Source organism: Engystomops pustulosus, chromosome 11 (genome assembly GCF_040894005.1).
Source record: "Engystomops pustulosus chromosome 11, aEngPut4.maternal, whole genome shotgun sequence".
Taxonomy (NCBI): Eukaryota; Metazoa; Chordata; class Amphibia; order Anura; family Leptodactylidae; genus Engystomops; species Engystomops pustulosus.
The window spans coordinates 83,981,811-83,999,780 of record NC_092421.1 but is presented as its reverse complement, the minus strand read 5'-3'; the positions used below and the strand labels follow the sequence as shown (position 1 = coordinate 83,999,780).

Genomic DNA, 17,970 nt, shown 5'->3' with positions numbered 1-17,970 from the left:
ACTACAGTACTGCACAAAATACCTCCCCCTATTCTCCAAATGCAACAGTGCTGCACAAAATACCTTCCCATATTCTCCAAATACTACAGTACTGCACAAAATGCCTCCCCATATTCTCCAAATAATACAGTACTGCACAAAATACCTCCCCATATTCTCCAAATAATACAGTACTGCAAAAAATACCTCCCCATATTCTCCAAATACTACAGTGCTGCACAAAATACCTCCCCATGTTCTCCAAATACTACAGTACTGCACAAAATACCTCCCCATATTCTCCAAATACTACAGTGCTGCACAAAATACCTCCCCATATTCTCCAAATACTACAGTGCTGCACAATATACCCCCCCCCCTATTCTCCAAATACTACAGTACTGCACAAAATACCTCCCCATATTCTCCAAATGCTACAGTGCTGCACAAAATACCTCCCCATATTCTCCAAATACTACAGTACTGCACAAAATACCTCCCCCTATTCTCCAAATGCAACAGTGCTGCACAAAATACCTTCCCATATTCTCCAAATACTACAGTGCTGCACAAAATACCTCCTCATATTCTCCAAATACTACAGTACTGCACAAAATACCTCCCCATATTCTCCAAATGCAACAGTGCTGCACAAAATACCTCCCCATATTCTCCAAAAACTACAGTACTGCACAAAATACCTCCCCATATTCTCCAAATACTACAGTACTGCACAAAATACCTCCCCCTATTCTCCAAATGCAACAGTGCTGCACAAAATACCTTCCCATATTCTCCAAATACTACAGTGCTGCACAATATACCTCCCCCTATTCTCCAAATACTACAGTACTGTACAAAATACCTCCCCATATTCTCCAAATACTACAGTACTGCACAAAATGCCTCCCCATATTCTCCAAATAATACAGTACTGCACAAAATACCTCCCCATATTCTCCAAATAATACAGTACTGCACAAAATACCTCCCCATATTCTCCAAATACTACAGTGCTGCACAAAATACCTCCCCATGTTCTCCAAATACTACAGTACTGCACAAAATACCTCCCCATATTCTCCAAATACTACAGTGCTACACAAAATACCTCCCCCTATTCTCCAAATACTACAGTACTGCACAAAATACCTCCCCCTATTCTCCAAATGCAACAGTGCTGCACAAAATACCTCCCCCTAATCTCCAAATGCAACAGTGCTGCACAAAATACCTTCCCATATTCTCTAAATACTACAGTGCTGCACAATATACCTCCCCATATTCTCCAAATACTACAGTACTGCAAAAAATACCTCCCCATATTCTCCAAATACTACAGTACTGCACAAAATACCTCCCCATATTCTCCAAATACTACAGTACTGCAAAAAATACCTCCCCATATTCTCCAAATAATACAGTACTGCAAAAAATGCCTCCCCATATTCTCCAAATAATACAGTACTGCAAAAAATACCTCCCCAAATTCTCCAAATACTACAGTGCTGCACAAAATACCTCCCCATATTCTCCAAATGCAACAGTGCTGCACAAAATACCTTCCCATCTTCTCCAAATACTACTGTACTGCACAATATACCTCCCCCTATTCTCCAAATACTACAGTACTGCACAAAATACCTCCCCATATTCTACAAATACTACAGTACTGCACAAAATACCTCCCCATATTCTCCAAATACTACAGTACTGCAAAAAATACCTCCCCATATTCTCCAAATACTACAGTGCTGCACAAAATACCTCCCCCTATTCTCCAAATGCAACAGTGCTGCACAAAATACCTTCCCCTATTCTCCAAATACTACAGTGCTGCACAATATACCTCCCCCTATTCTCCAAATACTACAGTACTGCACAAAATACCTCCCCATATTCTCCAAATACTACAGTACTGCACAAAATACCTCCCCATATTCTCCAAATACTACAGTACTGCACAAAATGCCTCCCCATATTCTCCAAATAATACAGTACTGCAAAAAATACCTCCCCATATTCTCCAAATACTACAGTGCTGCACAAAATACCTCCCCATATTCTCCAAATACTACAGTACTGCACAAAATACCTCCCCATATTCTCCAAATACTACAGTGCTACACAAAATACCTCCCCATATTCTCCAAATACTACAGTGCTGCACAAAATACCTCCCCATATTCTCCAAATACTACAGTACTGCACAAAATACCTCCCCATATTCTCCAAATACTACAGTGCTGCACAAAATACCTCCCCATATTCTCCAAATGCAACAGTGCTGCACAAAATACCTCCCCATATTCTCCAAATACTGCAGTGCTACACAAAATACCTCCCCATATTCTCCAAAAACTACAGTACTGCACAAAATACCTCCCCATATTCTCCAAATACTACAGTACTGTACAAAATACCTCCCCCTATTCTCCAAATACTACAGTACTGCACAAAATACCTCCCCATATTCTCCAAATACTACAGTGCTACACAAAATACCTCCCCATATTCTCCAAATACTACAGTGCTGCACAATATACCCCCCCTATTCTCCAAATACTACAGTGCTGAACAAAATACCTCCCCATATTCTCCAAATACTACAGTACTGCACAAAATACCTCCCCATATTCTCCAAATACTACAGTACTGCACAAAATACCTCCCCATATTCTCCAAATACTACAGTGCTGAACAAAATACCTCCCTGGAAGCTCCAAATACTACAGTGCTGCACAAAATACCTCCCTGGAAGCTCCAAATACTACAGTGCTGCACAAAATACCTCCCCATATTCTCTAGTGCAAGATACTTCCAAAGATGCTCCAAATACCATATCACTTCAAAAAATACCCCCCAAGAAGATTCAAATATGGTTCTTCACTAAATACCTTGCCAGAGACAGAACCGGCTGTTCTGAAAAGTTTGAGGGGTGCAGTTTTAAAAATGGGGTGATGTGTGGGGAGTTTCTAATGAATAGAACTTTGAAAACCCTTACGAAGATGAATCGTCCTCTAAAAAACTTGAATCTGAAATGTACTTAAATATTCGAAAAATCGCAGTTTGAACTGTAAACGTCATAACGTCCTAATAAATAAATTAACATGTAAAAAAATATGTCAACATAAAGCAGACGTATGGTTAATGTTAGTTAGACTAACTGTATGGTGCCTTAGTGGTCCGGGAAGGGAGTGGGCAGGAAAGGGGGGTAAAATTAGGTACATTGTATGCTGCACTAATTTGTCTATGTTTATTATGATAATGTATGTAACTTTAGAAATTAATTAATAATTTTTTTTTTTTAAAAAGACTAACTATATGATGAGCATAACATTTAGGAAACCGAAAATCTGAAATTTTTCCAAATTTTTACCAAATTTCCATTTTTTTTAATAAGTGCAAAACATTTTAAACTAAAATCTAGCATTGATGTGAAGTACAACACGTCATGCAAAAAACGTCTGAAAATAAACTCGGTAAGATGAAGCAAAGTTATAACTGTTTGAGATTTGAGAAATCGGGCGTTGCCCTAAAGGTGAAAATGAGCCATGTCCTCAAAGGAAATCTACCATATGATATGAAGCATTATGAAGCAAACCTACCTTGAGACTGCTGTAGCTACACTGATGCAGGATCAGATCTTGGTTAATTCCTGAGTGATTTTGCTGAAAAAATAATTATACCATTCAGGACCTTGGGAAAGCTGGGTCAGACTGGCTTACATATTACACAGGAGCTTGGAATTACAAATGGCTGCTAGGTAAAGCATGACTAGTCAAGTACTAATCAACCTGAGCTGAATGACTCATACACAGCAGCTGAGGGATGGTGCAGCAATTGATTATTCTGTCTGGCAGGGAGAAGAGTGATTCCATAATCATCCTCTGCAGAGAGAAACTCTCCTGCTATGAGAAGCAACAAAGCAAGTGCCAGAGCAGACATAGAAGCCCCAGAGCTCCATTATCATAATGTTATAATTGTTTTATCAGCAAAACCCCTCAGCTCAGGGATTACCCAAGATATGATCCTGCATCAGTGTAGCTACAGCATTCTCAGGGTATGTTTGCTTCATAATGCATCAAAGCAAATGGTAGGTTTCCTTTAAGGGGTTAATGGCTCTACCTACCTCACAACGAACAATCCTGAAGATCTAAATGATTGGATCACTATAGAACGGGAGACGGGAGGGGAATTTTATTTATGATGTAATAATCAGATGCATACGAGTCCTTTGTTGCAGTTTGCGGTGACAAACAATTGTATAAAGATGAAGAATTATGTCTGGGAACTTTATTTTACTAAATAAGACATGAATATAGATGAAAAGACGAGCCGAGACCTCATTTTTCTTGCCAATTTTAATATTGGAACGCAGAATGGAGCCAGAAGAGGAATCACTTGTTTTCGGGAATTTATCCGGGAGACATCAAACAAAAAAAAAAAGAATGTTGTGTGTCACATAAAAAAGAAGTCAGTAATTGGATCCAGTGCGACGCCGCGAGAACATTACAGAGCCTTCTATATTCCGGTCTCTATAAAATTACCCACATCTGAGAAACACTCACAGTTCTGCAGCTAATGGCGCTCCAACACTTATTTATGGCTCAAGACTCAAGTCGCTCTTAAGTCAATTGTTTCCCTAATCAGATTCCAACAAGTCTTCACATTCTGCACCAATTCCATGTATTAGCAGTGTAACAGGGGATCCCGCATGGGATGAAGGGCATCTGTGCTCCCAATACTATATATATACTAATTCTATGCAGAATGCAAAGAACCAGGACAGTGTGGGCAGCACGGTGGCTCAGTGGTTAGCACTACAGCCTTGCAGGACGGTGGCTCAGTGGTTAGCACTACAGCCTTGAAGAATGGTGGCTCAGTGGTTAGTACTACAGCTTTGCAGAACGGTGGATCAGTGGTTAGCACTACAGCCTTGAAGCACGGTGACTCAGTGGTTAGCACTACAGCCTTGCAGCGCGGTGACTCAGTGGTTAGCACTACAGCCTTGCAGCATGGTAGTTCAGTGGTTAGCACTACAGCCTTGCAGTATGGTGGTCAGTGGTTAGGAATACAGCCTTGCAGTATGGTGGCTCAGTGGTTAGCACTACAGCCTTGCAGCACGGTGGCTCAGTGGTTAGTACTACAGCCTTAAAGCATTGGGGTCCTGGGATAAAGTCTCATTCAGGTCAACATCATTTGTATGTTCTCTACGTGTTTGGGTGTGTTTCCTCCGGGTCCTCCGCTTTCCTCCCACACTCCAAAACATACTGGTTGATTAGATTGTGAGCCCCATAAGGACAGGGACTGATCTATGCAGCCCAGCAGAGTCTGTGCACACTATATAAATAAAGGAATTATTATTATTAGAGCAGTTTTTACAGTAACATTTTTGTGCTCCAAAAGCCATAACATTTAGATTTTTCCATTTACATGCCCATTTGCTGAAAAAAACAATATCTTATATCTGCAAGTCAGTACAATATAATAATAATTCCTTTATTTATAATATAGCGCCTACAGATTACGCAGCGCTGCACAGAGAGGTCCCTGTCCCCAATGGGGCTCACAATCTAATTAATATAGTTTTTGTCACCTATTACCATAATAGCTCCAGAAATGAAGATATGCAAATCTTTCCGTAAAAAACATTTTGTTTGACTCTCCATATTTTGACACCACTGATGAATAGTTGATCTGCGAGGGCCGACAACCAGCTGCTTTATAAAGAACTTTTTGGTGCCATAGAATTACTGGAACACAGAGCCAGAAGTAGCTTATTCCATGTCGCTTTGGTGGCCAGAACTGTAACTGCAACTGAAAGTAAAGTGGAGCCACACCTATAGTTACAGTTTACAATTGTATTATGTATGACAAGGGATATAATGAGCTGGGCACTAGAGATGAGCGAGTATACTCTCGTTCGAGTATTAAGGTACTCGAAACGGCTCGTTGCTCGGACGAGTATTTCCCCTGCTCGAGATCGAGCATTTAATTAAAAAAACACAGTGAAGAACAATGAAGAATAGAATAAAAACAGTGAACACAGTGAACACAGGATCATTTAAGTGAAAAACACAGTGAAGAATAGATCACAGATGTTCGGCACATCTGCTTACATGTCGGAAGGGCGCGGAACGGTGCGAACAAAATGTGAAGAACAATATATAGCTCCTGGGCAGCTGCGGAGAGTAAAGGGAAGCAGAAATCTGGGGAGACCGAGGCTGCAGGAAGAGGGGTGTCCCGCTCCCCTGCAACCCTCCCCCAAGACGTGCACCCTGCATGGGCTCGACATGCGGCAGACAGCCCCGCGCCCCGCGCCCCGCACACGCCGCCACTGATGACTGAGCCGCTGCATGTAGCTGAATCTTCCTGCTCGCTGTGTTGTATGTGTCGGACTGGCGCTGACTGTTGGATGTGTACCGGTACCTTGTCATGCCCGGCGGAAGAAGGGGTCCAAGCCGGCAGCAACTGAGCCGATCCGCTTTGCCCTCACCGCAGACTCTGATTGGCGGGACGTGTAGCAATGGCACTGGGTTAAGAAACAGGAATGGCAGCGTTGTTGGCCTCTCCGCCCCTCCGATAACCGCACTGATCACCCCCGAGCCGGTACGTCACTGCCGCATCCCTGACCTGCCGCTGGACGGGAGTCTTCTTTTCAAGTTCCTCTTCTTCAACTATCTTCTGGTGTCGCTTTTCATCCAGTACATAAACATCTATAAGACGGCATCGGGGAGACTTCAGTGGAAGCAGAGCAGCGGATCCCGGGACAGCGTATCTCCCGACAAGTAAGCGGATGTGCCGAACATCTGCAATCTATTCTTCACTGCGTTTTTCACTTAAATGATCCTGTGTTCACTGTGTTCACTGTTTTTATTCTATTCTTCACTGTTCTTCACATCTGCTAACTTGTCGGGAGATAATATACGCGCGGAACAGTAATGAATAGATTGCAGATGTTTGCATACATCTGCTAACTTATCACAAGACATTCTTTTTCAATTAAATAACACATTTTATTCCTGAACCATGGTCCCTTTGAAAAATGCTCGAGTCTCCCGTAGACTTCAATGGGGCTCGTTATTCGAGACGAGCACTCGAGCATCTGGAAAAGTTCGTCTCGAATAACGAGCACCCGAGCATTTTAGTGCTCACTCAATCTCTACTGGGCACCTGTGTGACATCACATGACCAGGGATATAACGAGCCGTGCACCTGTGTGACATCACATGACCAGGGATATAACGAGCCGTGCACCTGTGTGACATCACATGACCAGGGATATAACGAGCCGTGCACCTGTGTGACATCACATGACCAGGAATATAACGAGCTGTGCGCCTGCGTGACATCACATGACCAGGGATATAACGAACCATGCACTTACTAACATATTCTAACATATATGTTACATTAAACCCAAAACTCTACTCACTATCCTCAGCCCTGCTCAGGATCAGGGATTATAATATTTTACTCATTTTTCATATTTTTGTTTCCCTTTTGCTGCATTTTGTTCTTCACAGATTATTAATAAAATTGCCACAAATCCAATATCACAAAAAGCTTCTATTATTGTTTTACTTGTTACTTGTTTCCTCTGGATGGAAAATGCGGGGACTTATAATTAAACAGGAATATATTTTACTCACGGATGTTGCTCCGATTTGCTGGCGCGCTGAGGGTTTCCCGTTGGTTTCTTATTGTGTTATGTCATCGAGTTGTCACCGGGAGACGTCTTGGCAAGAAGAAAGTAACCAGAATGGAAAAGGTTTAATTGATGTTTACAAGAAAGATGAATTAAACATACAATGTGATTTTATTACATAATGGCAGCGCACAAGGATCTATAGACACACAGGGACATATGGATGGATATAAGGGGTAAGTTCATGAGACAATGTTACTCCAGTTTATTTAGTAGATACATTACAATATACCTGCACATGTACATATAAGCTCCCTCTTGCTTGGTTTTTGCCCAACTAGATCCACAGAGCAATGGTCATGGATGAGTGATGTTGCTCCATTCAAATTCTATATGACTGAGCCCTATAGCTGTGGGATCCAGGGCCGATTCTAGCCTTTTTACTGCCCCAATCAAAAGTTTAAATACCGGGATAGATCGGGAATTTTCGGACGCGTCGATACCTAATGTGTTTATGATTTTTACTGTTTATTTATATTTATGTCAGTTCTAGGGAAAGGGGGCGATTTGAAATTTTAGGTTTTTTTATTATACTTTTTTTTTTTAACTTTTTTTTATTTCTATTTATACTATTTTTCAGACTCCCTAGGGTACTTTAACCCTAGGTTGTCTGATCGATCCTATCATATACTGCCATACTACAGTATGGCAATATATGGGGATTTTCCTCATTCATTAAAATGTGCTATCAGCACATTGTAATGAAGGGGTTAAAACGAAATGGCCTCGGGTCTTCGGAAGACCCGAGGCTACCATGGAGACGGATCGCCGCCCCCGATGACGTCACGGGGAGCGGCGATCCCAGGTAAGATGGTGGCGCCCATGCGCCGCTATCCTTTTGAGGCTGCCGGCAGCTTTGCCGGCAGCCATCGCTGTGAAAACACCCGCGATCGGTACTAGCACCGATCGCGGGTGTTACCGGTAAGCCTTTGCTGCAATATGCAGCAAAGACTTACCGGCTATGGAGAGGGCTCAGCCCGTGAGTCCTCTCCATGCAGCGCGACCCGACCGCCGCCGTGAATACACGGCGGGCGGTCGGGATTACCGGCGTATAAGATGACCCCAGAGAAGACAGAAGATTTTTCTGTCTTTAAAAGTCGTCTTATACGCCAGAATATACGGTAATAGTCAGTCAGGAAGAGGACTTCATTACGATTTCTTCAGACCACGACTTATCATTGCTTAGTTCACCACCAAATGTCTTAAACTCTGTGCAGCAATTCTCCCACACTGTGCACCTAAAAATACCACAGTCACTTACAGTATAATGTCACTTGGATAACAGTGATCCTAAATAATTTGTAGCCCCAACACCACAGCTAAAAGCGCAAATAAAACATCCTTAGTGTAGTTCTATGAATAAATTAAAGTACATACACCATCCACAATTTATTATATGGACCAGGCCCCACCTAATTGATATACAGACAGTATATACAGTAGGGACCCCCCCATGGACATTATATACAGGCAGACCATCCCATAGATAGTGTATACCCCTCTCATGGATAGTATATATAGCCAGACCCCTATTGACAGTTTATACAGGCAGGACGCCATAGACAGTATATAAAGGCAGGACCCCCCTTGATAGTATATACAGGCAGCCCCCAAACCCCATAGATAGGTATAAACAGGTGGAACACCATAGCTATTACATACTGGCCCTTTGTAAAAAAATAAATAAAGCTAATACTAACCTGCAGTCTCCAGGCCCAATGCTCCGTGGCTGCTGCTCTTGTCTCGTCCTCGTCAGACACACAAGTCTGTGCCGCACTGCTCTGCCTATCAATTACATTGGTGTCTTAAAGAGGCAGATGTCATAGATTTTTCTGATAGTACAGATTTGCCAGCATTTGGAAAGTCCACATTACCAATGATCCACTGCCCCCTTGGTAGGGTCCACAATCTAAAGCCTGAGGGTGATGCCACACTTGGCGTTTTTGAAAACACATCAGTTTTTGTCCGTTTTGGACCGTTTACCATGCGTTTGGCTGCTTACAACCAGTTTATCTATTAAGATAATTAGGAAAAACTGACAAAAAATGGTCAAAAATGGATGCGTTTTTAAACGGACTGAAAACGCATGCTTAAAAATGGACCAAAAAGATGCAGATGCAGATGCAGCCCTGGTGTGATCATTACACAACCAGGTGACCACAGTCATACACTCATAGCAAGCAGAGGTCCTAGGAGAAATTAGAATCCACATCCAACTTTTTTTTGACAATACACAATACATCCGAAGGCCCGATGTTGCCATCATCCTATTGACCAGCTTGGAAGAATTCCTCTAATCCTTATCTAGTTTCCTGAAGGTCACGTAAATTGCTCACCCTAAAAGCAAACTCCAGTCATTAACATTCAGAGCAGACAATGGCGATGTAATTAAATCAGGTAGACTGACATCTTACCAAAGTGGAAGCACAAGGTCAGGGCCGCGCTCACCCCTTCTCTTGAACATCCAGTAGGCTTCTGCCTTAACTACCAGCAGTAAATCTAAGAAGTTACTTGTTATCACTGACTTGTTCAGCAAATTACACAGACTCCATTATAACTTGCTGCTTGTTATTTGCAATGATTATGATATTGCCCGGCATTAAAAACCAGCCGAGTGTTTTTCCGAGAGCTGAATAAACAATAGTGAAGCCTTCTGCAAACACATCATTACGGGATCATCATCCTCTTCCTCACAGCCGCTATGGCGCAGCATCATAAACCTACTGTTCTAGTGCCGCCGCAGGTTGCGCTTTTTTTTTTTATATTTTATGTTTATTGAATTATTTTGTTGGACCGTGTAATTTTAAATGCCTGCAAAAATTGTATGACATTGTTATATTTATAGGTCCCCGAGAACCACATTTGATGACATAGACTCCGGGAGAGAATGTTGAACTCCTCGCTAAAGGCGATGCACAACATTTTTAGACACCACTTTAAAAGAGTCTTCAGGGAGGAAAAATAGATGTAAAAAAAATTATGAACATAAGGAAAAAAGTGGAAAATGCAAAAAAATTGATTTCTTCCTCAAGGCCAAACTTGTTCCTGTGCCTTAAGGAGAAACATTTTACAGTTAAAGAATTTACTTTATCAATTCATTTCAAAATGTCTTTTTTTTATTAATTTGTAACTTATTGCATCAGAATATCTAAGTGTCTTCCAACGCCCCAGGAAATGAAAGGAGAGGTCACTCAGCCAATCACTTCATGGTTCAGTGACCAACCTCAGCGAGTGATTAGTTGTGCCGTCTTGGTTTGTCAAGAAACGGGGACTGTAGCATCTCTAAAGGAAACCTACCGTCAGGAGTCGACCTATTAAGGTAGATCCAATTGTAGGTTCCTCTTAAAGGGAACCTACCACCCCGATTCTACCTATAAAGGTAGAATGGGTGGTAGGAGGATGAATGGGACGTGAGGATAGCCCGTTTTAGAACTTATCCTCACGTCCCGGCTATCTTTTAGAAAACTTTGTAGCACTGATATGTAAATTTTGCTAAGCCGCTACTGGGGCATGGAGTAGCTGGACAGGAGCCTATTTTCTCCTCCTACCATTTCATCTTCGGCGCGCAGCCTCGTCCGTGTAACCAGCGTTCTGTGCATGTGCAGAACGAAGGCCTGCGTATGCGTGGCCATAGCTCTGAGGCCGGAGCTACTGCGCATGCGCAGAACGCTACAGAACGCCGATTACTCGGACAAGGGCGCGCAGCTACGAGGAGCTGCGCGCGGAATATGAAATGGTAGGAGGAGAAAATAGGCTACTGGGGCATGGAGTAGCCACGACGTGTAGCCTCATGTCCGGCTACTCCACGCCCCAGTAGCCGCTTAGCAAAATTTACATATCAGCGCTAAAAAGTTTTCTAAAAGATAGCCGGGACGTGAGGATAAGCTCTAAAAACAGCTATCCTCACGTCCCTTACATCCACCTACCACCTGTTCTACCTTTATAGGTAGAATCGTGGTGGTAGGTTCCCTTTAATATTCTAAACCCTAAACTATTTTCCCCTAATCCTTTAATACTTCCTAACCTGATCTAAACTTTATCTTACTAATATGCACATTTTAAACAAGGGCTACTGGGGCTTGGAGTTGCCTCTCCGGGCGGTGGGAGCAAAGGCTACACCACACCCCATTAGGCTCTGCTGTCGCACCTCCTTTCAAATCCTCTGTGTGCTGCTGATATTCACTCTGCACATGCGCAGTAACCCCTTCAGTGCCGGTGGCTGCCACGATACATGCGCGTGCTCTGCTGCCGGCTCTGAGTGCCAGCTATTACAGCAGGGCATGATGAAGTCGGCAGCGTGAAGGTGAGTGTTGAGGATATGGCAGGAGACGGGACAGCATGGCCTGTAGCAGCCTATGCACCCACAGCCGGAAGAGGCAACCCCACACCCCAGTAGCCCCTGTTGAAAATTTGCAGGTAAGATATTATTAAAGGATTAGGGAACGATAGCCAAAGATGTTAGGAGCAACCTACTATCAGACCTACCTTAAAAAACCACTAAATTAATATTTGAACCTTTTAGAGCCCCTTTACCTATAATCCTGTTTAGCTACACAGACACTTTATGGGCTTCACAAGTTTCTATTTTTTTTCATATTGCATTCTGACATAGTCCTTTTTAATTTTATTATTTTATTTATTATAGTTAATGAGTGGTGCCGATCCTCCCTTCTGTAAATGCTCTCGGAGTGTTGATACAAGGTATCAGCATCACCACACTCCATCTATAGTCAGCATCAGGTCTTCTAAGGCTTAGTGAATTCTTTATACATTCCCTAAAACCTAGAGCAAGTTCATTCCTTCATACAATTATAGCACAAACATTTATTAGTAAATTCTGGGTATTTTACTTGGAATAGTTGCTTACCCCTATCACTGCAATGGGGGTACTCATCTCTCCGCTTTCACAGACTAAGAAGACATCTAAGGGCTATCAATATATGTCTTAGACCCCCGAGTCTAGATACATTGTATCCTTGTCCAGCTGATCCATTCTTAGACCTGATCTACTACTACTACTACCACCACTACTACTACTACCCCACCACCACCACCACCACTACTACTACTACTACTACTACTACTACTACTAATAGCCATAAAGTTTACATGCAAGTTACAAAACTTTCTGGCCAGGATCCATAAAGTATCCAAAGATGAGGGTCTACCAGTAACTTATAGGAAATTATGTCTCCAAAATCCCTTATCGGAAGATCCTGAATTATTCCCTTGTAGTCTTTCTCATACTCCCGACTGTAAATATATAATAAGTGAATGTTGTTGCATGCAAAAAGCGAGAATCTGAGTTTCTCATGTGGAAAACATGTTTGATAAATGCGACTTACACGTGGAAGCGACATCTTTTCATGGTCAGTTTGATCCAGGCGTTAGGAGATGACCTTGATACAAAGTGCTCGCAGCAGAGATGGATTCCAGTTTACAAAAACCATTTAGCTTTGTAAGTAACGCTCATTACTCAAAATATGCAAATGTCTTCACTTAAAAATGTGATTATAAGGAGACTTTTACGAGCAATTTTCTATCTAAAACTTAATTAATTTCTGATGAAGACAATGATGATAATGAGCATGGAGCCATTTGCTAATCTCGGCATAGCCAAATGGGATGATATTTGCAGTATGAAAAAGCAATTCATAAATTGTTTCCAGTAATTATAATGTATATTTCCCCTTCTTCTTGATTGATCATTTCCAAATCCAACCATCAGAAGATCACCAGTGAGTCAGATGTACACACATACAAGGGACCTGTGACTTCACCCATTGGCCTTGAAGGACATTTATAGTAATTCTATTCTGATGATAGATCCTAAGCCCTAAACTATCTTCTTTAATATCATTTAATACTTCCTAACCTGATCTAAACTTTATCTAACTAATATGTAAATTTTCGACAGAGGCTATTGGGGCTTGGGTGCAGTCATATTGGCTTTGGGTTTTGCGCCCCGTGACATCATCATCTCGATAACAGCTTCGGGTCTATGTAAGATCCAAGGTTGTTTGTTTTTCTTGCCATTTGTTACAATGGGGGTCATTTACTAGGGACCCGAATCGCATTTTTCCGTTGCGTTACCTGAATATTACCCGTTTTTCCCTGAATTGCCCAGGGATTTTGGCACACGCGATCGGATTGTGCCGCATCGAGGGGTGTGGTCGTAAGAAAACCCGACGGATTTGGAAAAACCGCAGCATTTAAAAAAAAAAAAAAAAGGGTTGCTTGACACGCTCTTACCTGCACCCAGGGTAGGACGGTGAACTTCAGTGAACTCCGACGGAATTCAGCCCAGCAGCGCCACCTGGTGGACATCGCGCGCACTACCATAGTGAATCGCTGGAAGACCCGAATCCTCCAATGAGAACGCGCCGCTGGATCGCAACAGGACCGGGTAAGTAAATCTACCCCAATGTATCAGTGGCTCATTGCAATTAAATGATTAGTAAAATTCCCATATACTACCCTACTGTAGTAAGGCAGCATATGGTAGGATCAATCAGACAACGTATGGTTAAAGGCAGAATTTTATTGGTGACAGTCTGATTAGGCCTTGCAGATTACATTATATGACACCCGGATTGATAGTTCTGCTCGCCTCCGATCCCGTAATACATCCCCTGATAAAGATTACCTGCCTCCCTTGCCAAGTCCTGGGGCTATGCCTCTTTTCATAGGGGGTCTGAAAAATAGAAAAAAAAATTAACAGTTAAAATAAATAAAAACTAAAAAATGTAATCACTCCCCCCCCCCCAGAACTGATATAAAAATATATAAAGACTGTAAAAATTGTAAGCATGTTAGATATCGCAGCATCCCAAAATGTCACAACTATCAAAATATAATAACGATTATTCCCAACATTTAACTGAAAATAGCGCCCAAATGTCTGAAATGCCACATTTTTGCCATTTTGCAATTGGGGGGGGCATGGTCGAACAAAAACCCGACGGATTCAGAGAAACCGCCGCATTTAAAAAAAAAAAAATGTTGCGGGACACGCGCTTACCTTCACCAGGTATAGGCTCGTGCATTCCGGTGGACCTCGGGGAACTTCAGCGCAGCAGCGACACCTGGTGGACGTCGGAGGAACTACCTTAGTGAATCGCCGGAAGACCCGAATCCACCGCAGAGAACGCGCCGCTGGTTCGCGAATGGACCGGGTAAGTAAATCTGCCCCTATATGTCACATTGCTCCGTAGACCAAAGTATCAAAAAGTTATCAGCACCAGAAGATGAGAAGATGGCAAAATGAAGGGGGTTTTCTTGTACATAAAATTTTTATTTTTTTAAAATGTGTTAAACCAATATTTATTTAGTTTCCCCGTAACTGCACCGACCCAAAGTACACAGTAGACATGTCACTTGGGGTGCACAGTGAAAGCCAAAAAAACCAAGGCCACAAAAAAATTGTGCAAATGCATTTTTTTCCCGCTTCCTATTACACGGCATGGAATATTAGATATTGTCGCTATAAAGTACAATTTGTTACACAAAAAACAAGCCCTCGTACATGGAAAATATAAAAAAGTTATAGAGTGAAACATGAAATTGCTAAATCGAAAAAAGGGCCTGGTCGTTAAGGGGTTAAAGTGGTGGAGAATACGGTCAACAATTGAACGTGTCCTTTAAAAAGGTTTTGTGATTTAGAGAACCCAAGTTTTATTGAGTAATTCGAAGTTTATCAAGGACAGTCCTTTATTACCCCGCGAGACCTTCGTGTTTGTATTGGTTTCTCTGCGCGGAGGACCCGGCATCTCCTCGTCTTACACAGACAGGTCATTGATTTCAATAGGCTGCGCTGTATTTAATGCTTCATTATCTCCGCGCTGCTGCTGTGGGAAAACTCAACACTTGCTTCAGGGTTACATATTACGGCATAACACTAAGGGCCTTGCAGTATTATATCCTGCAAATTTATTGTCAGAAGGCAGTTATTACTGAGGAAATAATGTACATAGTGAAATACCTGCAATCAACATGTTATAGAGCAGGAGCGCAAATATTGTCCTATCTTCAGGCAATAAGTCATAGAGCAAGAGCAGCTACTAAAATTGCATGCAGTGTCCTATCTGCAGGCAGCATGCTGTAGAGCAGGAGGAGCTGAGAAGATTGTACATAGTGTCCTATCTGCAGGCAGCATGTTATAGAGCAAAAGGAGCTGAGCATATTGTACATAGTGTCCGATCTGCAGGCAGCATGTTATGGAGCAGGATAGCTGAGCAGATTGTACATAGTGTCCTATCTGCAGGCAGCATGTTATAGAGCAGGAGGAGATGAGCAGATTGTACATAGTGTCCTATCTGCAGGCAGCATGTTATAGAGCAGGAAGAGCTGAGAATATTGTACATAGTGTCCTATCTGCAGGCAGCATGTTATAGAGTAGGAGGAGATGAGCAGATTGTACATAGTGTCCTATCTGCAGGCAGCATGTTATAGAGCAGGAGGAGATGAGCAGATTGTACATAGTGTCCTATCTGCAGGCAGCATGTTATAGAGCAAAAGGAGCTGAGCATATTGTACATAGTGTCCGATCTGCAGGCAGCATGTTATGGAGCAGGATAGCTGAGCAGATTGTACATAGTGTCCTATCTGCAGGCAGCATGTTATAGAGCAGGAGGAGATGAGCAGATTGTACATAGTGTCCTATCTGCAGGCAGCATGTTATAGAGCAGGAAGAGCTGAGAATATTGTACATAGTGTCCTATCTGCAGGCAGCATGTTATAGAGTAGGAGGAGATGAGCAGATTGTACATAGTGTCCTATCTGCAGGCAGCATGTTATAGAGCAGGAGGAGATGAGCAGATTGTACATAGTGTCCTATCTGCAGGCAGCATGTTATAGAGCAGGAGGAGCTGAGCAGAATGCACATAGTGTCCTATCTGCAGGCAGCATGTTATAGAGTAGGAGGAGCTGAGCAGATTGTACATAGTATCCTATCTGCAGGCAGCATGTTATAGAGCAGGTGGAGCTGAGTACATTGTACATAGTGTCCTATCTGCAGGCAGCATGTTATAGAGCAGGAAGAGCTGAGCAGATTGTACATAGTGTCCCATCTACAGGCAGCATGTTATAGAGTAGGAGGAGCTGAGCAGAATGCACATAGTGTCCTATCTGCAGGCAGCATGTTATAGAGCAGGAGGAGCTGAGCAGAATTCACATAGTGTCCTATCTGCAGGCAACATGTTATAGAGCAGGAGGAGCTGAGCACATTGTACATAGTGTCCTATCTGCAGGTGGTGTGTTACCATTTTCCATATAATAGACTCACTGCTCAATTAGGTCCTGGATCAAACAAGACAATATATAAAGAATGCAAAGCTTAATTATGTGGCAGACGTCTTATTGTGACCCTCACGTCACTTATCAGAGATGGAGCAGAGGCGATGAGATGCTGGATTGTTCTTTCTACATATGGAATCTGATATAACTCATTAAACAACATCGTTTATTAATGCTCCGCGTTTTATTCTTAGCTGTGGCCACGCGTGACGCTTCCTGTGCTCAGTAATTAGTTCTGCTATCACAGCTCAGGACCGTCATGGGGTCTGTGAATAAAACCTGACTGAACAGAGATACAAATGGTTCAAAGAGTTGGACGTGTAACTGCGGGAGGACTAGAAGGTTTTTATGTTGCAAATTATTTCATAGTAATAGTAACATCTTACATAGGATCTTATAGGAAGTCATGGAATGACAGAATGGGCATTCTTGCTGTTTGGGAATATATATCGGATTAGCCATGTACCTAATTTCTAATTTTTATGCCACTTTGTATGCCCTGAAATAAATCTGGTACAATTAGATTTCTCCATGCACCATAATCAGAATGTCAGGTATGATCCGGCGGATTTTCCTGTCCCAGGCTGCAGCGCTACCAACTGAGCTATGCAGCTCTCTGGACAGCTCCAGTGCTGATCCTCGGCCTAGTTCTTGATCTTCTAGTTCCTAGTTCCTGTTTCCCTGGCTTTGCTCCACCCCTTCCTTGATTGAACCTCCTATTTAAACCTAGCCTTGCTTATTTAGCCTTGCTTATACTTCCTTGAAAGATTATTGTGCGCACAGCCTATAATCTAGCTCAGTGATGGCAAACCTCTTAGACAATGAGTGTCCAAACTACAACCAAAACCCACATATTTTTCGCAAAGTGCCGTTGCAACAATTTAAGCAGTAATTTATTACTCCCTGCTCTGTCACATGATTAAATTGTATAGGCACCTGAGGACACCAATACAGTAGAAAGAAGGAGAAGAAGTTTTGATTGTCAT

The 17,970-nt window shown here is 42.4% G+C and overlaps 1 long non-coding RNA gene across 4 annotated transcripts in view; it reads right to left on the bottom strand.

Moving 5' to 3' along the window:
* Nucleotides 1-17,970, bottom strand: part of LOC140105924 (uncharacterized) — a 92,224-nt gene that overhangs the window by 8,827 nt on the left and 65,427 nt on the right. For all 4 annotated transcript variants that reach the window (XR_011850677.1, XR_011850676.1, XR_011850678.1 and 1 more), the window contains 2 exons: nucleotides 14,337-14,384; nucleotides 7,635-7,720 (listed from right to left, as the gene is read on the bottom strand). This is a non-coding gene — a long non-coding RNA (uncharacterized lncRNA). The remainder of the gene's footprint in view (nucleotides 1-7,634; nucleotides 7,721-14,336; nucleotides 14,385-17,970) is intronic.